At 38.4% G+C, this 24648-nt stretch overlaps 1 long non-coding RNA gene across 1 annotated transcript in view; it reads right to left on the reverse strand.

Moving 5' to 3' along the window:
• Window positions 1-228: 228 nt before the first annotated feature.
• Window positions 229-24648, reverse strand: part of LOC119865219 — a 56559-nt gene continuing 32139 nt past the window's right edge. The window contains exons 2-3 of the long non-coding RNA XR_005376510.1: window positions 4665-4727; window positions 229-508 (exon numbers count right to left, since the gene is read on the reverse strand). This is a non-coding gene — a long non-coding RNA (uncharacterized LOC119865219). The remainder of the gene's footprint in view (window positions 509-4664; window positions 4728-24648) is intronic.

Genomic DNA, 24648 nt, shown 5'->3' on the forward strand with positions numbered 1-24648 from the left:
GCACCCCCAACATTAAGAGAATGTTGAGTTCTCTTTTGAACAAGTGTTTTCTGATGTGGATTCTGAGTTGCCCACAGTAGAATTCCCTTCCTTTCAACAGGCTTGCCAATACTCCTGTTGAAGCTTGAGCCTGGTTACTTTCACTCCTCAGCCATTCATTCATCTATTCTCACAATCATTCATTCAACAAATATGAAGTATCTATTATATACAATACACTTACAGATCTGAATAAAAAATTATATGACATGAGCCCACTCTTGCCATCTGGTAAATTATGTGTAATTAACCCAACAGTAACAGCAGATATGGGATGACAGTAAAATCAAATGCAGCCTGAGTATCATCAAGGATTTATTAGCTGCTCTTCATGTTTCCATGGTCACATTAAAACAAAAACAGTAAAAACAGGATGAATGTAGCAACAATCTGACTGATTCATGTACTGTGTTATGAAGTTTTCTTCCAGACAAAATCTTGGTTGGATTTTTTTTCTCAAATATATTTCCTACCAGAAAAAGAAAAAAATAGCACAAGTAATAATAGTGTTAGTAATAATACAGTAAATACCAAAGTCATTTTTCATTTGCTTCTGGAATTTACTATATGACATGCTTTTCTGAAAACTTTGATTCCTAATTATGCTTGACTTAAACTAACATTGCATTGGTGTTGCATTCCGTGACCTTATATGATCCACGCATGTACCAAATGGCAGAGGGAAGACAGTATGTAATTAAACTGGCGAAACAAAAATCTGCAAAGGCAGGGACACGCATACTGAAAACTGTCACTTTAAGAAGTATTCTCTCCTTCAATATCTTGGGGGCTTGCAATAATTCAAATATTTTTTTTAAAGATTTTGTTTATTTATTCATGAGAGACACAGAGAGAGGCAGAGACATAATCAGAGGGGGAAGCAGGCTCCCTGCGGGGAGCCCTGTGTGGAAACTCAATCCTAGGACCCTGGGATCACGACCTGAACCAACAACTACTGAGCCACCCAGATGCCCCCTTGCAAGAATGTATACCACATAAGTTGACTAAGAAAGAAGAGCAAAGGGAATATAAAGTAAAAAAAAAAAAAAAAATTAGAAAAAAAAACAAGGGTACAGTTATTATTCACAATGCACGCTGATGGTCCTAAATTTCTAAAAGCTGAGCTCTTCATACAGAGTTCCCTGGCAGCCAAAGGCAAGAGGAAAACAAAACTAAAGGATTCAAAATGTTCTTGAGTTAAAAGCTAACCAACTCTGGAGATTTGTTCCAGATATTTCTGTGGATCCTCATACAGGACACACTGTATGATGCAGCAAAGGATACCATCAACTACATAGTGGGGACTATTCTTTGTTAGTCTTGTGATCCCTGCCACTTATTTACTCTTTCCAATGCTTAATGTTTATACGATACTTTTCTGGATTTTCAGCAAAGGGGCAGGTCTTGAAATAATCCTACTTAAAGTATTCCAGAAAGATGAGGGTTTTTGTTACTCTCAGGCACAGTGATATTACCAATTGATGGCAAGTGAACTTTTTAAAATGAGATGCATGAAGATAGGACCCTTGTGAGGTGCCTCAGAATTTAGAGCTCATATTATTTTACAGAAGATCCTCCTCAGATCTCTCATTACAGGTAGAATGAAGTACACTGAAAGTGTAGGAATAGAAGAAACAGACGTAGAGGCAGCAAGACGGAGGAAAGAGTAGAGAACTGTCTGGAGAAATTAGCCTCATTGGATTCAGAATCCTACACCATGACACGGAGGATGTCCTGTGAGAAGATGCTAGACATTCAACATCTAGAGGCAGAGCTGGAGTCCATGGGCACTCCAGGCATGGCATCAGAGCAGTGTTTGAGAGTTCTAAGTCCATATGGACTGTGTGTGTGTTTTCTTTTATTTCTTTATTATTTAGACATAATTGACATTATCTGTTTCATACATTTTTGTAAGAGACATAATTTTAGAGCAGTTATAGGTTCACAGAAAAAATAAGCAGAGGTATAGAGAGCTCCCATACACTCCCTGCTCTCGACGCATGCACCATCTCCCACGGTATCAACATCCCACACCAGAGTAATACATTTGTTACAATCAATGAACCTATGTTAACACATCATTATCATCCAGAGTCCATTAGTTTACGATAGAACTCACCCATGATGTTGCACATTCTATGGGTTTTGACAAATGTGTAATGACATATATCCACCACTATAAGCCTATATTTTTTTAATTGAGTTATAATTGACATATCATGTTCTATTAGTCTCAGGAGTATAACATAAGGATTCGATATTTGCATATATTGCAAAGGGATCGCCACAATAACTAGTCAACATTTATCACCATACATAGCTACAAAATTTTTTTCTTATGGTGAGAACTTTCAAAATTGAATCTCCGTAACATTCAAATATGTAATATGGTATTGTTAACTGCAGTCAAATGCTGTATATTACATACTGGACTTATTTATTTTATAACTGAGAGTTTGTATGTTTTAGCCACCTTCACTCATTTCATCTACCTCCCCACCCCGCCTCTGTCTGCCAACCAAAAATCTATTCTCTGCATTTATTTGCTGTTTTAAAAACTCCACATATAAGTGATATCATATGGTATTTGTCTTTCTCTGACTTATGTCACTTAGCATAATTCTCTCAAGGTCCATCCATGTTGTCTCAAATGGCAAGATGTCATTCTTTTTATGGCTGAATAATATTCCATTACATATATAATATTCCATTATATATATAGGTATATATAATGAAATAATATTACATATTATATATGTTATAAACACACACATATACATACATCACATTTTCTTTATCCATTACCCATTAATAGACAAGCCTATATGTTTTTATCTTCAGAAAATCACAGTTCCTTATAGTCCCCTAGCTAGACTTGACCATGATGTCAGTTAGAGCTCAGAGTAGGAAAACAGCCAGCACCAAGTCCTCTTGTTGTACAGCAGAAATCAGTGGGTTCCAGGGCACTGGAGTGAGATAGATGGTGGACTTTCAGTTCAGGAGTTTTTTCTGATTAACTCCAAGTTTGACTTTCTCTAGTCTGGGTCTGGAAAGCTATACATTCTAGTGGGAGTTGGAAATAGCATGTATAATGAAAAATAATGGAGTGTGGGATAAATTTAATTACGAAAAGCCAATTATAATTTTACCTCAGAAGACTAAGATGCTTCGGGAAGTGAATTGAATTTTAAAGTTAATTAGGCAATAATATATTGCACCATTTCTTGAAAATCTTTATAAAATTTATGTGTTCAATTTCAGAGTTACAATAGCAGCAAGTTTTTAGGTCAATATACCTGTTTGTGGTTCTCCATTAAACTAGCCATGAAAATACTAAAAACCAAAAACTGTCGAAATGTTAAAGTCAAATAAATTAATTAAATAAAAAATTTTTAAAAATAAAGGTGCTAAAGTCAAGTTGGGATTTCTACTAACTGCAATGTCCCTATATTTTACCATAGTTTCTCACACACACACACACACACACACACACACACATCCACATTAACTTGAAGGCAAAGTATAGAAATAATTCCATAATGGTAAAGGAAAAAAGAGAAAGAGAGAGAGATGTTTCTTATAATTACTGTATCATCAATATTTAACATGGTTCTAGAAGTTTTACTCACTGAATCAAGAAAGAGTTAGATAAGAACTAGAAATTAGAAGGGGTTCCTGGGTGGCTCTGGTAGTTAAGCCTCTGATTCTTGATTTCAGCTCAGGTCATGATTTCAGATCTCAGAGTCATTAGATTAAGCCCTATGATCAGTTCTGCACTCAGCTCAGAGGCTACTTAAAATTCTCTCTCTCTGCCCCTAGCCCCCTAAAATAAATAAATTTTTTAAATCCTTAAAAAAAAGAAAGAAAAAAAAAAAGAAAGTAGAAACTAGGAGAAAAAAATACCACAGGTACATAATTGTCTATTTGGAAACCTTAGAAAATTAATTAGAAAACTATGATAACTATAATAAAAAGGAACACAAATATACACAATTCAACATTAACTCATTATTGGGGAAAAAAAGCAAACCAAAGCAATGCAACATCAGTCAAAATGCCAGTTTTGAGGGAATTGATAAGATGATTATATAGTTCATCTGGAAAATAAATGGAAAGAAATCAGAACCTCTTAATAATGTAGAGAAATGTTGAGGGGCAACGAATCATGGGTGCCTGATCTTAAAGTGATTGATGAAAAATAAATAAATAAAATATCACATGTTTTGGACTCAGACCTGGTTGAAGCTATACCAATTACTAGCTGGGTTATCTTGGGCAAATGGCTTAACTTTTCTGAGATAATATTTTTTCATCTAGAAAATTATTATTTTATATATAAAATATATATAAAAACAAAGGGTGGTTAGAATTAAGAGATTATTTTATCTCTTAGCACAACAGCTTCCACATTTACACTGTTATTACATTAGACAACAGAACCTTCAGGAAAACATGTTCCATGAACTAAAAGAGAATCACTTTTTAAACCTGGTAAAGCAAATAATTTGCAATGAAGCCACGCTGTGAATCTTTACAGGCTACGATGATACCCATTGCCAGTATTGGTGAAGTAGATCCTAGAGTGAAAAATGTTCCAAAATTACCGGAAAGTAATTTTAAAATACCTATCAGGAACCTCAAAAATGTTTCTGCCTTTGACTCGATAATTCTATTTCCAGGAATCTAACCTAGAAAAAAAGATAGACAGGAGTAAATATATTAATTGATGTGTTATATATAACAACTCAAATATGCAAAAAAAAAAACTATTAAGTAAATATACCAACGTTAAAATTCTTAGGCTATCTATATTCTTGCAAATAAAGAATTATAAATGGCATGATAAAATAATCACAGCAGAATAAAGAATATATATACTGTAAAATCTCAACTTTGTAAGTTAAAATCATGTAGATTCCTGTATCTACTTATGACAGAAAGAAATTATAACAGTATCTCTGGTTTGTTGAATTTGTTTTTGTATGTTTTCTAAATATTCTACAATAGGTATTTACTTATTAATAACAGAAAATATATGTTATTTGAAGTAACATCTCTGAGAACAATTAGACTTCTATAAATCAAGAAATCTAAACATTCTTTAAATGAAATGAAATAGATAAGACTACTTTCCTGTGTTAGTATTATTTAATTAGTTTTAATAATGCTTTGGCATTGATTTCAATTATTTAGAAGCCTTGGGGTTATCTCCAAAAATATTAGTCATTGTAAAATATTTGTAATATTAGAGAATAGAATGTTAGGCCTAATATGGTTCAGGGGAATGACAGACTATTTATTCCCTGGAATTGTATACATACATGTTTATGTTTTAACTGTTATTAATAAAGTTAACCACTCTTGTAATTTTTCTCTCTTAAAAAAGAAATTCAATTAAAAAAATAATTGCGAGTCACAGTTATCTGAATTCTTGTTAATGAAAATTCTATCAAATGAAAATTAGAGAGTACCTGTATATAATAATTTTCTATACTATTGAGGCATCGAGCATGGCCCTCGAGACACGTCAGATCTTGGTGCAAATTCCAATTAACTCCCTTGCTAACTATAGATCTTGACTCTGTCCACATTATTTCACCTCTACCAACCTTGGTTATCTCAACTGAACAATGGGGACAATTGTTAAGTGTTGTTTTGAGTAATTCCTGGCATACCTGTGGCTAGGGCTGGAAAATCCAGGCTTTGCCCCCAGAGAACTAAATTTACAGAACAAAATTTTAAATAGAAAGATAGAAAGCAGTGTGCAATTTAAAGAAGTGTCGTATTTAGAAGATAAAATGTACTCTCATAGCAGCACAGAAAAAAACTAAGTTCATGACAAAGTGAGTGAAAACAAATGGCTAAAATTGGAATAACAGACCAGAGGGTGTGTTCAAAGCTAGTTTGCTAGTTTGGCTTCTCTAGGGTTCCCTGCTGGGCCCTGCCCCACCTCATTCCTCCTTTCTATCCAGGAGAGTGAGAAATGGAGTTTTCTGGTAAACTGAATATTCTGATTCACCAATATTACCATAAATACCAAAGACAGCTGACACATTCCCAGTAACTGAAATCTTTTCATAAAATGTACCTTATCTGAAAGAGCTCTGAACATAATCTTAGATTGTGAATATAGATTGTATCTGAATCTCTGTAGATTGAAATGTTAGCTCAAGATCTTACAAGGTCTCAGGTTGTCCATTGGAACATTACTGGCATTAAACAGTACATGAAAGCCTGGTTGTTTTCATTTTATGGCTCTCTGTGTCCTTTTTGAATAAGAGTTTGTGACAACAAATGTTATAATTACAACTATTGAAAAAACATAAATTACAATTTGTCAAGAATCTCCTGTATTGCATCAGAAACAAATTAGGGTAGATTTTGCTGAGCGCAGTAACTGTATGGATACACAAAGAAGACTTAAATATTTTAAATTACCCTGTTTTGGACAGTTGCCTTGAAAAGTGAATAAAAATCAAATACTGTGGGATTTTTATTTTGGGTATTTGTGTTACAAATGTACACACTGACCTTTAGCAAGTCAGAAATCTCTAGGGCCCAAGCAAAAAAATCAGACATAGCAGAACAAATCTTAAATCCACACCCATTGTCTTTACAGTGTTTGAGAAGATACAAAGAGGGGAACTCAAGAAGAAGAAAAAAAGCAGACATAAGACAAATAAAATATTCAGAAGTCTGTAAAGAAATTAATTTTAAGAAGGAGAATCAATATGAAAAGCTCAGTATTATTTGGCACTGATCTTTCTGACTTTTTTTAGCCCTGGGGGGAGGGACAACGTTGATAGAAGAGGAGCTAAAACATTGCTGGCATCTAAATGTATATTACGGTCCAAGATTGTGCAAGTTAATCGTCCGGGGGGAGAAAAAAGATAGCATTTGGTTTTGGCAGGGAGCTATAGAGTTTGCAAAGTGGTAAGCCTGGACAGTGGAAACATTGGCTCAGAGGTGGGAAATAGAGACTTAAATCAAGGATTGACAGAGATTTGAGAGATCTTGTGTACCTGTTGGAGGTAAATAGGATAATCAACCCACCAGGCTTGACCTAGTTGAAAAATTTCTCAGAAGTCATTCCCAATCTCTCTTAGAATCCAGCTATGGATATTAAAAGAATAATGTCTAGCTAAGTTTTGCGATATGTTGGACAAGAATCTCAAGAACTATCTGCTAAAGATAAATCAATTTGAATTCACTTTAATTTAAGCATAAATGGTATACATCATTTTGTAGAGTAGAAGAAGGTATCAGAAAACTAGATATTTTAATAAATCAACACCCAGTGGCCTTCTTGCTGATTACTAAGCATTCTCACATTTTATTTTATTTTTAAGCCCTATGCAGGGCTTGATCTCAAACCGTGAAATCAAGACCTGAGCTGAGATTAAGAGTCTCATGGTTAACTGACTGAGACATCCAGGTACTCTGAGCTTTCTCACATTTTATTTTATTTTATTTTATTTTATTTTATTTATTTATTTATTTATTTATTATTATTTATTTATTTATCTATTTATTTATTTGCTTTCTCACATTTTAAACCATTGTTAGACCTTGGTAAATTCTAACCTGCTTCATCCTTAATCATTATACTTAATATCATAGAACTTGAAGGTAACCTGGAGATCACCTAGTCCAAATCCCCAGTCTTACCCATGAGACCAGAGGTTTATTTTTATTTTTTATTTTATTTTTTTTAGAGACCAGAGGTTTATAACTGCCTAAGACTCATAGATGGTCCTCTGAACCACAAATACTTCATGTCCTAAATGAGCTCACTTTGGTACAGAAAATGTGTTCCTTTTCTTATACCCTTTATTGCAAGTAATAGTGAAAGCATTTTCTTAGTTATCTTAACTACTTTCCTTACTCTCAAATTTTTTAAATGAAACTTCAAGAAATTTTGAGATTTTTCTCTAGATTCCTGTGACACATTCCATACATCAGTGGCTTTCTTTTTTTATTATTATTATTGAGGTTTAGTTGACATACAATGTCATATTAGTTTCAGATGTCCCCACACAGTGATTTGACCATTCACTGCATTACTCAATGTTCACCACAGTAAGTGTAGTCACCCTATAACATTATTATACTATTATTGACTGTATTCCCTATGCCATACTTTTCATCTCTGTGACTTATTTGTTTTGTAACTGGAGGTTTGTGCCTCCTTCATCCCAAATTTTATTGTCTTCATTCATCCCATTTATCCATCACAGCTTATTCTGCAATGACTATGTAAATACACTATGCATGGCTCTCTGGACATAGAGATTGAGAAGATATACAGACTGCTTTCCAGATCTCAGACTGATCCAGGAGATCCAGGTAAATCAAGCATTACCCTCCATTGATCCTTTCGGTAGAAAGAGGGGCTTTCTCTTCTGCTAGAGAACGAGGGTAGAAGAATGGATAAGTTTAGTTAAATTTTAAGTGTTGACTTCAACTTTCTACAAGGTGTTCCAAACCAAGCAATGAAGAAATGTCATACAATTTTAACTGCATTTTCTGCAGATCTTACAGTTTGATTCATGGTCAAAGTACTTTTGCTGACATCTTCAACTTCCTTCTATAAGTTCATACTTCTTATGTGTGCCTGCCTGAATGACCTTCAGAAGTCTACCCCTTCATCCTGGGGCTCCCAGTTCTCAAAGTTGAAAAACAAAGCATGAACACTTAAGAATTTTCCCATTTGTTTTTAGACACATTATTTGAGTGCAATTAGTGTCCACTTGTGATGTGTCCTATTTATGATGTGCTTCATGAGACTCTAAGGATACTCTCTGTTGCAACCATAGAGGTTTTTTTTTAATTGAAAAATCTTTAGTTCTCAAAAGAAAATCAGTACATGCTTATTATAGAAAAAGTAATCAAAAGTCTTTTGCTCCTGATTTTAAGCACTTTAAACTAAAAATCCATTCATGCTGATAGAAGACTCTTCCAGAGTAGAGGTGCTAAGGACCTGTGATAGTCTATTTACTCTTGTATCAAGAGAATCTATAGAGAGAACATAAGGGTCTTGATGGGAAAAGTCTGAGTTAGTCTCAGCTTGATTGCAGCTAGCTTCCTATGTTCAGGTTGATGAGAGAAGGCCATGCTTACAGCTGAATTTTCTCAAGTGGCTTGATTTTAAATTCAATGTCGTTGTGAAGACATTTGACTCCCAGCCTGAGCTGTGTTTTTCCACTCTCATGAAGGTCAGTACTGGGCTTTTCCTATTCACTTATGCCTTCTCTAGCATGATGAACCACAGAGTGGGGATAGGCACATTCTACCCTTGCTGGCTGAGTGATAAATTAAACCAGGAAATTATGACCCAATGTAAACATTTCTGCAGAGCATACCAGGTCATTGTGCCTTTAAGGACATAATGGTCCTTTAATTAAAAAAGAAAGAAAGAAAGAAAAGGTGGGTACATCTGGGGGGGAGAGGTCTTCCAAGTATAACCAAGCAGATTTCAACACAAAAGAATGGTAAGAAAAGTTTAGACTTCAATAATAGTAATAGTTAATACCTATTGTACTTATTATGTATCAGATACTATTCCCAATATTTTACAAGTATTAACCAATTTAATTCTCACATCAGCCCCTATTTTAGAAATGAGGAAACAGACCAAAAATCATTAAGCCATTTTGCTTAAGATCATATCACTGGTGTGTTCTGAAGATCACATCACACAGAACTGGGATGGAACACAGAGCTGGCTCCAGAATCTGTCCTTAATCACCACACAAACCACCTCTATAAGGGAAACTTGATGCTAAGATCTTCCAGCTAATTTAAACTGCAAGTTGTTTCTCGAAACCTCTCCTTTGGAATCTACAAAACGGCTTGAAAACTGTGCTTGGCTTGAGATTCAGGGGTGTTGAATTGCTAAGGCTTGTGAGTTCTGCCTCAGGAGTAGGAGCTCCTGTGACTGGTTTATGGTCATACTCATGGCCCTTGTAGACTGGCTATCATATGTCACACCCTGCAGATGTCAACATGACATCTAATTAAGGCTTATGTTTATCTACTCTTGGTAAGAAAACACGGTATTCAGGGGGATTCAATGTTTGGATGACTTAACAATTAGAACTGCTGTATTGGAGGGAGCTTTTATAAGAAGCTTCTAGAAGTCTCTCCATAGCCTTTGGGCTCCCTGCCAGAGGGCATCATAATGGTGCAGCCAATAGTACACATTCGTTTCATCAATCAGTGTCTGCACAGTAACTGATAGTACCACCAAATGAAGATTATCCAGGAAAATGTATTTATAAAGTGATAAGGTTCAAAGGTGTGGATGGAGTAGAAGGGAAGCACAGGGAGAGTGTAGGCACCTGAGATAGTAGCAGTAGCACTGTGCAGGTCTCTAGACCTGGGGCAGAGATGAGAGGGAGTGCCTACAGCATCTGGAAGGCCCAAGGCCCTTGGTTGCTTTGAGAGGAGCACCCATCCTCAATCAAGGAATGTAGCCCTCCCAAGGTGACCTTATAGGAAGAGAATTGAGAGAATAAATACCCCATCCTCATTCTCTTTCCTTCCCCAGATTTCTTGTTAGAAATGCTTTTTGGCTGGACCCAGAAGTGAGCAAAGAGGATTGAGATTGCTTTGGTGTAGTCCATAAAAGTCAGGATTAGGCTTCCAAGGTGAAGAACTGTGGAAGAAGAGGGAGAGTGGATCTGGAGAGGGGTATTTGGAGACAAATAACACAGGGCTCAACTAGACCACCAATAGATCAACGCTGAGGGAGAGCTCACACCAATGGGAAAGAGATCCAGCATGGGAGATGGGGATGTCAGAACAATGACGTATGAACAAAGAACCAACACAAGATAGCCTTGTTCTCTTTATGCCATAATCATGGCAAGCTGAGCCACGCAGCCTCAAGGTATAAATACAACCCATGGCTAGGGGTCAATGGGTCATTCTGTTCCCTGGTTATTGCACTAAATGATGTGCAGAAAACATCTGGAGTCAGAACAGAGCCATCTCCATCAGGACCCAAGGTTAACCACGGATTTGACAATCATGGTCACAGAGGTAAAGTTCTGTATAACCTGTATCCTTTTTTTTTTTTTTTTTTTTTTTTTTTTTTTTTTTTTAAAATTTTTTAATTAATTATTTATTTATTTATTTATGATAGTCACACAGAGAGAGAGAGAGGCAGAGACATAGGCAGAGGGAGAAGCAGGCTCCATGCACCGGGAGCCTGACGTGGGATTCGATCCCGGGTCTCCAGGATCGCGCCCTGGGCCAAAGGCAGGCGCTAAACCGCTGCGCCACCTAGGGATCCCTGTATCCTTTATCCTGACAGAAATGCTTGCTGAAAAGCTGTAAATGAACAGTGAATGCCTTTAACCTGTATTTCCTTTTTTTAAAAAATGCTTTAGTAACTTTCATTAGATTAACCTTCCCAAAGACAACAACTAGAAACTCCGAAAACAAGTTTATTTAATTTTCTTGATTTTATTTCAGGTTTATTGCAATATAATTGACATATATAATATTGTGCAAGTTTAAGGTATGCAACGTGTTGATTTGATATTTTTGTATATTGCAAAACGATTACCACCATAGCCTTGGCCGACATCTCCATCATCTCATGTAACTACCATCTCTTTTTTGCGGTGAGAACATTTTTAAGATCTACTCTCTCAGCAACATTCAAGTACATACTACAGTGTTATTTACTATAATCACCATGCTGTACAGTGGATCCCCAGAACTTATCCATCTTAAAACTGGGATTCAGTATTCTTTGACCAACCCATATTTTCCTAAATCTTTGTATACAAATTGCATTTGAAACCAAAACAATAGCTTTATCTGAATCATAGCTCTAGAATCTGACTATGAGGCAACAAAGCAATGAGCAGGATCCAGAAAACAACAGCCTACATGCCCCATCCAGGACCCTTACATCTACTTTTGTAAATAAAGTTTTATTTGGATACTGCCGTGGTCATTCATTAACATATTGTCTGCTTTTATGCCACAATGGCAGAATTGACTAGTTGTGACAGAGACCATATGGCTGACAAAGCCAAAGTGTCTATTCACTATCTGGCCCTTTACAATAAAGTTTGCCAGCACCTGAAATAGATTCAGTTTTTAGAGGGGAATGTGCTGTATGGTAATGTCATGACTGTGGTTGTCAGTTGCTATCTACCATGGGACTCAAACTTGGAAAAGGCAGCAAATACATCTATCTTGTTCTCTTGTTCACAGCACAGAGCTTAGGACAGAATGGGTGCCCAGTGAAAATATGCTCCTGTGCAAAGCATATGTGTACCTAGGGAAGGGCTTAGACCCCATGCCATCGTTCTGCAAAGAAATGTCCCCTTAAAGAGACACAAAGTATTTCCTTACTGTGGAATTGTATTGCATTTGTCCATAACTGGCTTTGTTTGAGATTTTGTTCTTTTTCCTTCTCCTTCACTTAGCTGAAAATCCTGATTTGAACTGTTTGAGGAAGAGAAAGAAAAACAATTGGTAGTTGTGCCTGGTGTACCCGGAATTTCTCAGGCTGTTCTCTGCATCTGTTTCCCGAATCATGTCTAGGATATCGATTTAGTAGGTGAAGACTAAGCCCAGTGTTGCCAAATGTCTCTCAGTGATTCTGACCCTTAGGCTTCACTGTGTCCCTGAGCTATTTGCCAGATCTCTCAGACTCTGCTCTATGAAGGGTAAGACTTCACTGCAAGTCAGGTGACCTGGCTTCTAGCTATGCAGGCTGAGAGAGAAGGTAAAAATTCTCACTTCAGAGAATAGTCTTGGAATCTTCCAAGACTTTCATTCGTTCAACAATTATTTATTAAGTGGTTTATTCTGCGCTGAGCATTCTGCTAGGTACAAGAGATGCAGCAGGGAGCAAAATGGGCAAAAATAAAATAAAATTCTTGCCCTCATGAACATACCAGGTGTGTGTGTAAGAGAGGGAGAGAAGCAAAAATTTTTGTTTACATTAAGTAAACATATAGTATGCCAGGTAGTGATTTGTTCTATAGAGAAAATAAAGCAAGAAAAGATAAGACAGAGTGCTAAGCTCAGTGGGGAGGGGGGGGGCACTTAAAAGTAGGATATCTCCCGATGCATTTGAAATATCTATTGATATCTGCAATCTTATCTACCTGCTGGCTGTCATGGTGATGGGCAAATGAGCTCTTTCCTTAACATTCAACATTATCAGAAGAAACATCACCATTGCACTAGAAAAGTCATTGGCTATTTGATCCTCACCTCAGGGAGGAGAGGAAAATAACTCATTTATTGAAAACTCAGCTTTGCTGGAGCTTGAAATTGTTAGCACTGTAATAGAGGCAATGCATCCCCATCCCCTGCCCTGAGCTTCTGGTTTGCACCTTTGCTATAACACATGGAACAAGTGGAGGTGATGACTTGATCCATCCAGAAAGTCAGGAAACAGAGCACAGAAATTGACTGAGCTGGCCACTTGGGCACAGGCTGGCCAAACCGATATGAACATTTTCTCATCAGACCCAGAAACGTGTGTGAGCCAGGCGGCTACCCTCTCACACTTTCTTCACTTCTCTGGGTATTTTCCCAACAAATGGAAAGAGCCAGTGCTTTGGAAATTCTGACCAGAGCCCTCAGTGGTCACACATGAAAATCTTCCTTTGCGCTTGCCAAGGTCCAGCCAGGGGTGCAAATCTCTGTAAGAAAGCCGGGCCTGGGGATGAGGGCTTGAGGTGTTTTTTGTTTGTTTTGTTTTGTTTTAAAGATTTTATTTATTTATTCATGAGAGACACAGAGAGAGGCAGAGACACAGGCAGACGGAGAAGCAGGCTCCCTGCAGGGAGCCCCATGTGGGACTTGATCCCAGGACCCCGGGATGCCAAAGGTAGATGCTCAACCACTGAGCCACCCAGGTGTCCTGGGGCTTGAGTTTGAAGCATACACTGAACACATTGGAAAGCATGACAAATGATCTTCTCGCAGACCTAACTGGTTTGGCCAAGCAGCTCGAATCCCTCCCAGAGCGCTTGGGGAGCATTGTACTGAGACTGAGAACTTAGCATTATCATCTAGCCCCATCTCTCCTGCTCCGGACAACGGGAGGGCTTTCAGGCCTAGTCCAAACAAAACCTAAACTGCCATCCCTCAGAGCGTACGAAGGAGCTGTGTGATCTACTCTCCAAGCCAAGAACCCCAAGTACCCTGTGAACAGAGGGGTGGAGGTGAGATGACAGGAGGGTTATAGAGCCTCCGTGATGATCTGGGGGCGGGGGGAGGGGGGGTCAGCTTCAGCAGGATTGAGGATGACTGGCTCCTGAAGCTCCACAGGGGCTGGTTGAAGACTGGGTTCCTCCAGCCTCAAGTGGATACAACCCATCTCCACCTCCCCGATTTGCCTGGGAGCCAACAAGTCTGCAGTGTGGGGCTGGGAACCAGGGTTTCCCAGGATCCGGCCATGGGCCAGAGTTAATTCGAGCAAAGTTCAGGATTTCCTGCTGCCCCTGTGCTCAGGGTCCCTCCAGCTCAGCTGGTCCCACGGAGCAGCCCTAGGAGCGCCCCAAATATGCTTCTCGGTCCCTACTAGTTTCCTTGGTATTGTTGCCCTTTCCCACACTGGAGGCAGAAAAATAATCTTTTCATCCTTAGCTTCTTGCCTTCCCCCTTTCTTCTTCCCCTCACTCCAAATACCAGTAAACTAAAATTGTTCTTAAGATTTTTAAAGATATAAATCAACAAAATCATCTCTTTAGTTCTCCCCATTTAAGAGTTTGGATGAGACCATCTGCCTGAGTTGATGGTTTGGGCTGCCATTGCCCTGTTTGGGGGAGATAATAATAAGTCCAACCCTCTTTTTGTACCTACGCCAAGACATACTGCATTTAAGGAAGGCTGAAATTCCCCAGGGCATCCTCTTTCTGATGTTTTAAATATTTGCTTATTTTTCCCACAGGAAACTTTACAGTTAGTGTGCGTTCCTAAAGGGATCATCTGCCCCCTGTGTTTCCCTCTTCACCAAATCCTTGGACCACTCATTACCCTCATTTCTTCTGGTCTGACACCTCATTAGCAGGACAAGAGGCTTCCCTTTGTGTTGCATGACCAATGGCAGCCAGTTTTATTTGCTCAGTAAAGCTTACCTATTGCCTTGCTCAGGACTCCTCTTCCTACAGAAGAAGCTTCTCCAAAAGCCAATTGGACCTCATTATTTTTTAATCTTCCCTAGGTTCAAACTCATCATTTTCTCTTGACAGCAGTTCTAAGGGCTCCCTGTGGGGCTGGCCAGGTAACAGAAACCCCACCAAACTCTCAAAGCCAATAAATGTTGGCAAGATTTTTGTCTTCTAGTTACACATGACACAGCACAGCAAAAGGAAAGAGGCACTCAATGAAGCTAAACTAGAAGTGGCTGACGCCCATATAGGAAAAGGTTCCAGTTAGAACATTCCAGGGGGTCAATTCACAGTATTTATTCTTTATCTTGAAGGAAGAGAGTACCACTCAGAAAATATAACCAACTAGTTCATATCTTGCCTGTCAGCCATCAGAAAAAGCCAGTGAAACCTATCTCTACTGAAATTCTTAGCTTCACATGGTCATCATAGGCAGTCCTATGAGCCAGAAAATGGTACCATATATCTGCAGGACAGATAACCACTACACAGCACAGCAGCAGGGAAGCCTTTTTTTCTGAGGAGCCAAAGGCAGGGGATGTGCCCAAATCTTGGGCAGATTGTTAACAGACCCTGCTGCAGTTCCAAAGCTTGCTAAACTGGGTGGAGATGTTGTCCTCAGCATCTATCTGCTTCTGTTAAGATCAGGGTATAAGTCCAGGTTAGAAGGTGGGAGATTTTAGTACTTCAGAAGTACTTTTCATGGCTAAATCTCAATTTAGATTCAACTTAATTCTGTGAGTACCCATGGAGAGTCTGCTCTGTGTGTACGAATGAGCTAAACACAGCCATCTCTTTATGTGACTCCTAGGGAGCCATTTACCACCATCTCAGAATAGCCACCCCGATTGTGCTGTCAAAGCCTTCATGGCCATATATGTGATCATCATATGAGACGCTGCAGGTGTTTCAAAGTCCGAGAAGGGCTCTCTCTGCCTTCAAAATAAAACCATATTTTAAAGCTTGTGGTCTGAAAGAGAAAAAGATTGCTACAGAAACAACTCTAATACCAGGCAAAGAAAGCTTGTTAGCAAAATGGAAGTAAGTAACCAAAAAATGAACTCAGAATTAATTCAAGATGTAAGCAGTGGTCAAAGGAAGAGGGACAGAGGGGAGAAGAGGCAGCTGGTTTGTCTCTCATGGCTGGTGTTAACTTGATAGTTCATCAAGCATTGTACTAATGGAAGGTGACACTGACAACAAGAAAAACTGGCAAATTTTTCAGGAGCCTGGAAGCCAAGTAGGAAGATACTTCAAAAGGTCAAGGTACAGGATAAGAGGGTTTGAATTCATATAGTAACAATCAAAAGGAAGAAAGGCAATGGAGCTACTATGAAGTTTGTAAAAATTCATTTGGCTAATCATAAAGTTAAAAGTGAGAAAATCAGTACGAAACAAAGTACTGATGAACCCCAATTTTAGTAACAAAAGACACTGTTCTTTCACAGATGAATGGATAAAGAAGATGTGGTCTATATATACAATGGAATATTCCTCAGCCATCAGAAAGGACAAATACACACCATTTGCTTCGATGTGGATGGAACTAGAGGGTATTACGTAAGTCAACCAGAGAAGGACAATCATCAGATGGTTTCACTCATACGTGGAATATAAGAAATAGTAAAAGGGATTATAAGGGAAAGGAAGGCAACTGAGTGAGGAAAAATTAGAGGGAGACAAACCATGAGAGACTCGTAACTCTGGGAAACAAACAGGGTTGCAGAAGAGGAGGTGGGTGAGGGGATGGGGTAGCTGAGTGATGGGCACTGAGGAGGGCACCTTGATAGAATAAGCATTGGGTGTTCTACTATATGTTGGCAAATTGAATTTAAATTTTTTAAAAATGTAGGGGGAAAAAAAAAGAAGCACTGTAGTTAAAGATTTGGATTATACCAGATTAGAAAATAGAGGGTATAATGCTAAGTGAAATTAGCCAATCAGAGAAAGACAATATCATATGATTTCAGTCATATGTGGAATTTAAGAAACAAAGCAGAGGAACATAGGGGAAGGGAGGGAAAAATAAAACAAGATGAAATCAGAGAGGGAGACAAACCATAAGAGACTCTTAATCATAGGAAACAAACTAAGCGTCACTGGAGAGGAGGGGGTGGGAGGAAGGAGTAACTGGTTCATGGACATTAAGGAGGGCACGGGATCTAATGAACACTGGGTATTATATACTACTGATGAATCCCTGAACTCTACCTCTGAAATTAATAATACACTATACGTTAATTAATTGGATTTAAATAAATAAAATCCTCCAAATTTTTGGATTATACAATGTGAAACTGCCATATTTGTAACTTAAAAAAATGATAATCAGTAATTTCATGAAATTCCAATTTATTTTATAAGTACCCTTAAATACCTCACTGTAGCAAAAGTATAGTTCCAAACAAAGTAACACTAAAAGAAGTGGGACAAGTGAGGGCATATTCTATTTATTTATTTTTCTTTTTTAAATTTAAATTCAACTAGCCAACATATAGTACACCATTAGTTTCAGATGTAGAGTTCAATAATTCATCTGTTGCATAGAATACCCAGTGCTCATCCCATCACGTGCCTTCCATAATACCCATCACCCAATTGCCCCATTCCCCCAAACCCCTCCCCTCCAGTGACCCTCAGTTTCTTTCCCATAGTTGAGAGTCTCTCATGGTTTGTCTCCCTCTCTGATTTCTTCCTATTCTGTTTTCCCTCCCTTCCCTTAGGATCCTATGTGCTGTTCTCATATTCCTCATGAGTGAAACCATATTTTAAAGAGCAGACACAGTTCTTAAAGGAGATTGCCTAGTGGAGACTCTCCCATGGCTTTCGGCCCAAGGCAAGATTTCAGAGAAAAGTTGTTAGGTCAGTGAAAACCCAATACTTGTTTTGAAAGTAAAGGAGGGCATTGTAACTCACTTCAATTTACAACCTCCTATACATCTCCCTTTGGGAGTTTTCTTAACAGAAGATTTGTCCTAGAGTTCTTGACAAAGACGAAAAATATCTCCCTGAAATTCTCCCTGAGTCCATTTTCTCCATTTCCTTCAGCATAATACATACTGAAGACAGAGTGGAAGAATAGAGAAAATTTAATGAGAAAACTTAACTCTGCTAAGCAAGACCTTAAATGAGCCTTCCACTACATGAAGACATCTTGAGATCACCTAGGAAATGTTCAAGATCACCCAAGAGTGAACCCTGTGAAATCCATTCAAAATGACACAGGTTGTTAAAACCTTCATGATTTCTCTTCCAAATTCAGATCCACATCCATGTGCCTCCTGGGCTTTGTTCCCATTGCTTCCTTTTTCTAGAAGTCTCTCTCTCCTTCCCAGTGTCTGCTCCTTGATGAATGCTAACTCATGCTTCACGTTTTGAACCTGGGCCCACTCCCTAGGAACTTACAAATGCTCGGTTCACACTTTTATTTCCATTGTATGAAGTTCAATTTTCTACCAATCTAAGTTTGGTTTTCACTCTTGAGTTAATCAGGAAAGGGAAGTACAAAAATGCATGTTCTTGTGTTAACCAGTAAAGCAAAGGAAAAGAAATTTCTGGGTTGTCTGCTGATACTATACTGCCTTTGTATCAATGAGAGAATGCCAAAAAACTCATTGCAAGAGTAAGCAAATACTTTCATTTGTATATAAAAGTATACATGAATTATGTATAATAGAAATATTTTTGTAGAGGCTGAAAAAACATTTGAAGGGATACCCATCAATTTCCCCTAGGAAATAGAATTGGAGATAATGAGAAGATTTAGGATGTTTACAATAGCATTTAATCATTTCTTCCCTGCTTGACTTTATTTTAAAAAGAATCCTTTTATTTAAAAAACAAAAGAAAACATAGTTCTCTCATACTGGGTCTCGGAAAATTGTGGTTCATTCAAGCTCAGCATTAAAGGGGGTTACATCCCAGGAGCCCACAACACCCACTTCCCAAATTAGACATGCCTCCAAGCATGTTTCTGAGTGCTTCCATTAGAAAGTGCTCATCATACTACAGGGTGACCCCTCTGAGGCCAAACACATCAAGCTAACTAGTTCAGGAGGCTGCACCCCACCGCCCCACGGAGTGATCATTGTGGGTAAATGAGTAAGCTCTTTAGTTGTAGTGACAGAAAAGGATTGGGACAACTAGGTGATGGGCATTAAGGAGGGCACATGATGGGATGAGCAAAAAAGGGTTGTTTTCCTAAGAAAAACATAGAACCATCAAAAATTTTAAATGCAATATTTGACATCATTGTACTAAGAATTAGATAGCCATTTCCCAAAATAGGATGTTCCTCACTGGTCACAGAAACCCTTTAGGCTGAGCCTTATGCTGTCTGCTTGCCTCTCTTGCTTCTTCCAATACCACCTCTTCCACTTTCCAGCTGCCAGTCTGCAACCAACAAATTCCAATTCCTTTGTTATGTTAAACTTTCTAACCCCTCAAGTTAGACTTCTAATTTACCTTTAAATATCCAAAAACATCAAAAAACGTATTGAGGAGACCCTGCTTCGAAGGACCTGTATCCAGGGTTTCTTTCTGTAGCAACCAATAAGTAATCAAGTGATTCAGTGTGGGATTCCTAGGCAGGGCACCTAACCAGACCCATTAGGGTGCAATCAGGTTGGGAGTGGAGAGAATATTGTTCTGGAAACAACCACCTGAAAATGAGCATTAATCAAGCGCTTTCTATGGATCGGCCAATGCCAGTAACATCTCACTTGGTCTTCACGACAACTCTGAGGTTACACTAGAAAGAAATTGTCCCAAACCTGGTCTGCGTGATACAGTTCATAGCCTCCTTCCAAAAACATATTGGGATTTACCGATCAAATGTTTAAGCAGTCCTCTGCTTAGCTTTAATGGAATTAAGACTTGCCAGGGGAAATCATCACCCACCCCAGAGCTGACTAATCAGTCAAGAGTCTGGTGGCTGTTTCTAATGACTTATTTTCCTTTCCATAATCAGCCCAACAAGGATAATCTAATTATTGTCTTTTCCTGTAAAATATCTTTACAGGAGAGCGAATCTTCCTTGGCCTCTAAGAGGATTTTGCCCTTCCTGTGGCAAGGTTTTCATAAAATTTTGAAACCCAAAATTTTGGGTTTTGAAACCCAACCCCCTCATAACCCAATTGCCTGAATTTTTTAACTAAGTAGATATTATTATTTCACCATTTAACACATAATGTGCAGTCATAGATAGAGCTGGAGTGTGAAGAGTGATCCGTCTAATCTGAAACCCAGGCTTTTCACGACTATTTTTCCTTTTTTCCCAAGCAAATTGGCTTCTCTCTCATTCCTTCCGTTCTCACCCCACAATGTTTATGACTGTCAATCACACTTGCCCATTAAAACCTTTCTTTCAAAGTCTTGTTAGTCGGGACGTCAAGCGTGCCTTTGGGAAAGCCAAACTCTGATTGTCCAATTTTGACTCTGGTGATAAAAAAATTCCCAAATGGGGAAAGAAGACTGGATGTGCATCCCTACTCTGTGTCTTCTGTGGATTATCCTTCATGTAGAGGTTCTCCTTTACATCACAACTGCCACTATAACACAGACCTTAGAGGGCAGCTCCCCTTTAATCTCCCGGCTTCCGTGGAGACCAAGATTTTCATGCTTTTATCATAGCTGTGACCTGCCCTGAACATCTAAACTAAGGTTTAATTGAGGCTGGCACTTAGCAGAGGGTCCTCCTGTCAAGTCAGAGATCAATTTGAAGCTAACTCTTACTGATGGGGAATATTAACATAAATTCTCCTGCATGTGGGTCAAGTTCTGATCAGCTTAGCTTTTGAAGGTCAACTGTGACTTTGAATAAGACAACAGCTGTGACGCTTCTGTTCTTTCCAGAAGTCAAATCAGGCTGCTTATCTACTGCCTTCTACAGAATCCTCTTAACCCAGAGTAGAAAGTGAGAAGAAATGCGGCGTACCTATTGTAAACAAGTCTATTCTGGTCTGTAAGTGTCAGCTCCCTTTAAAGAAAACAAGCCCAACAGTTGAGAGTTTTGTTTCGTTTTGTTTTTTAAGAGAGAGGTGACCATTCCCCCAAACTGACGTTGAAAAAGCATGGATCATTTCTTTTCTCTTTACCTTTCCCTTCTATTTCTAATCTAATATTAAAGGATTTGAATGCTGTTTTGACTAACCAAGAGATTCTTTATCTGTGGGAACATGATTCCGATGGGTTTCTTTTATGGGAAAATAAACTCATAATTCTCCTACAGAGAAGCTTCAGAATGATGAATCTGATGACACAAGAGGCTTCTGGAAAAACACCTGAGAACTTCCATGTGCCAGGCAACCTCAGTGAAGAAAGATAGTCTTTCTCAATTTTAGAGCATTTAGCGACATCACACTGGCAGTCCACACTGGTCAGAGTAAGCTATACATACAATTTGGCCCAGATTCTAAGCAGGAAGTGGCTCTTGTAACCAAAAGAAATTTAACCTCCCCCTCTCATGAGATCACTGCAGGATGCTGACCCCAGAGATAGAGCAATTGGTGGAGACGATGTAGGCAGGACTTTGTGCTCACATTGAAGAGAAACTTGCAAGGTCAAGGAATCAAATGTTATCCCCTTAACTAGTATATAAAGAAGAACTGGCACTTGGCAGAGCATACGGAGGGAAGCAAATACTGCATGATGACTGTATTCAATATGGATTTTGTTTTTGCATTAGCTAGGGCAAGATCACCTAGAGATAATAGCAATGTTTTCAAAGTCCTTTCTAGTACAGAATGGCATGAAATAAGACATTGAGGGACCCTTAGAAGAGAATTGGTGGAACTTAGACAATGCAAGAGGAAAGTATTCTAGGCTACACCACAATAAAGACCTTTCCCCAAACACACTGATTAAGGCTTTTCCTCAGAGTCTTTGTAAGAACTGAAAGTCTATATAAAAATCCAACTGTACAAAACATTCAAAGATGTATACATTTATATATACATACATATGTGTATGTATCATATATGTTGTATATGTGTGTGTGTGTGTGTCTGCACACATATCCCTAATTAAATATAAGGTAATTCTCATTCCAGCTCTTCTCAAAAAAGTACTTTGATATTTTCATGAAGTATTAAGTTTAGAAAATCTTCCTAAATATTTTATAGATAGGCATTGAGCAGGGTAGCACCTACCTGCTTATTATACCCAGGATTTTATTACACAGACTTGGTTAAAGAGCTAAACAGTCTCCCTTTCAAAGCCCTATAGTAATATAATTTTCATTTATTTGGGTTGATAGTATGCTCCATGTACAATAGACACTGTACACACACATATACACACACATAGTGACATGGTGACTGACAAAGATATATTTTACTTCAGGTCCATGTCAGTTAAAATTTGGCAGCTATTTGATCTCCTAAAGAGGCAAAAAACAATCCTTCTGAAGCCCATAACCTCTCCACTCTTATGGACTGAATTGTGCCCTTCAAAAAAATCTTAACTCCTAGCACCTATGAAGTGATCTTAGTTATAGGTGTAATCACATTAAGAGTAAATCATACTGGGGATCCCTGGGTGGCTCAGCAGTTTAGCACCTGCCTTTGGCCCAGGGTGTGAGCCTAGAGACCCAGGATCGAGTCCCATGTCTGGCTCCCTGCATGGAGCCTGCTTCTCCCTCTGCCCACCCCCACCCCCTCTCTCTATCATGAATAAATAAATAAAAATAAAATCTTTTAAAAAATAAAGAGTAAATCATACTGGAGTAGGGTGGGCCCTAAATCCAATAACTGGTGTTCCTGTCATCAGGGGCACACAGAGGGAAGACGATCCACACGATGAGTGAAGCATAAACAGGGCGGCTGCAAGCCAAGGAATGCCAAGGGTTGCCAGCAACACCAGAAACTGGAAGAGGTGAAGAAAGATCTACCTCCAGAGCCTTCAGAAGGAGAGTAGCTCTGCCATCACCCTGATCTTAGACTTCTGTCCTCCAGAACAGAGAATAAATTGCTATTGTTGTAATCTAGCTGTGGTAATTTGTTATGGCAGCCCTAGGAAGGGCATACCCCTGTACTTGAAATTCCACCATGATCTATGGTGGAAAAGCACAAATCATATAGAACAGAAGCTGCTGAACTGACATGTGGGCAGCAAAGAATATGGTAGCTTTCAGAATCCTCACAGTGAGGCTTGGTATCATGACTGTCTAATCAGTTCTCTGCTCAGTGATCTGATTTGCAAATGGAAATTCTTTTCTAGACCTTCTCAGTCAACATCATATTCTGACTTCTTGCTTTTGTAAGCTGAAATACAGTGTGTGGGGTACACTCTGTGTTACACCCTTCAACGGGTAGCCATGAAGCTCAGACGAAGGCAGAAACAAGACAGAACATTATGCCTTCAATGTGAGAAGAAAATATAGGGTGAAGACGCAGGGAAAGGTTTAGTCCTCATGAGCACCAAAACTTTGTCTTCTGTGGTTCAAGGAAAAACTGGGAGGAATGTAGAACTAGGCTTTCCAATAGAATTTTCGGCATTGATAATCTACGCCATCCAGTATGAGAGCCATGAGCTATATACATGTAGCTACTGAGCATATGAAATATAGCTGGTGTGACCCATGACTCGAATTTCAAATGTAATTAATTTAAATCTAACTTAAATTAGTGCAGATCTAGAGTCTAAATAACACGGTAAAAAAAAAAAAAGGACTAGAAGGGGGAAAATCCAAATAGAAGACTCAAAATAAAATAAAATAAAAATCTATTCACATCAAATCTAGTAAAAATTAACAGAAAGCAAGAGTTCTTGTAGACTAAACAATGAAGTTAACAGATAATTATTTCTCTACCCTCTCTATGATCACGTTTACCCAATGTAAAGCAACTGGCCAATTGAGCTAAGTGAGTAATAATTTTAAAAAGACTGACAGTCTATAGTCACTAATCAGATTAGCCAAAACAGTTGATCTTATAAACTCAATAGCTGCAGGCTTACTGGATTAAAAAAGAAGATTAGACAGAAAGAAATTTTCTCATGTATAAAGAAATAAAGAATTTGAAGAGGTGAGGGCATAAGTAAAAATTCAGTGGAAGAAAAAGAGAAGATGAAAGCCTCCAAGAATAATCCAAAAAGTCATCAGCTTTTTCATAGTGACAGTAAAACAAAGGCAAGAAAGAAGGAGAGAGGAATGAGGAGGAAGGGAGAGATTCGAAAAGAGAAAGAGAGAAGGAAGCAAAAGAAGAAACACACACACACACACACACACACACACACACACCCTGATCCATACATTTAAAAGCTGCTGGCATTTGAAGGATACATTTGGGAGGGCCTTTAAAAGTAAAGCATTGTTACTACTTTTGAAAAAAAAATCCCAAGATAGATGGCGTGAGGAAAGGTCACGTATGGAGAAATGTGAACAGAAAGATGTCAGTGCCTACAGGTCAGCTAAATTTAACCTGGAAATCACCAAAGTCTGAGGCACTCTGTAAGTAAATTT

The sequence above is a fragment of the Canis lupus genome, chromosome 22, assembly GCF_011100685.1.
Source record: "Canis lupus familiaris isolate Mischka breed German Shepherd chromosome 22, alternate assembly UU_Cfam_GSD_1.0, whole genome shotgun sequence".
NCBI classification, from domain to species: Eukaryota; Metazoa; Chordata; class Mammalia; order Carnivora; family Canidae; genus Canis; species Canis lupus.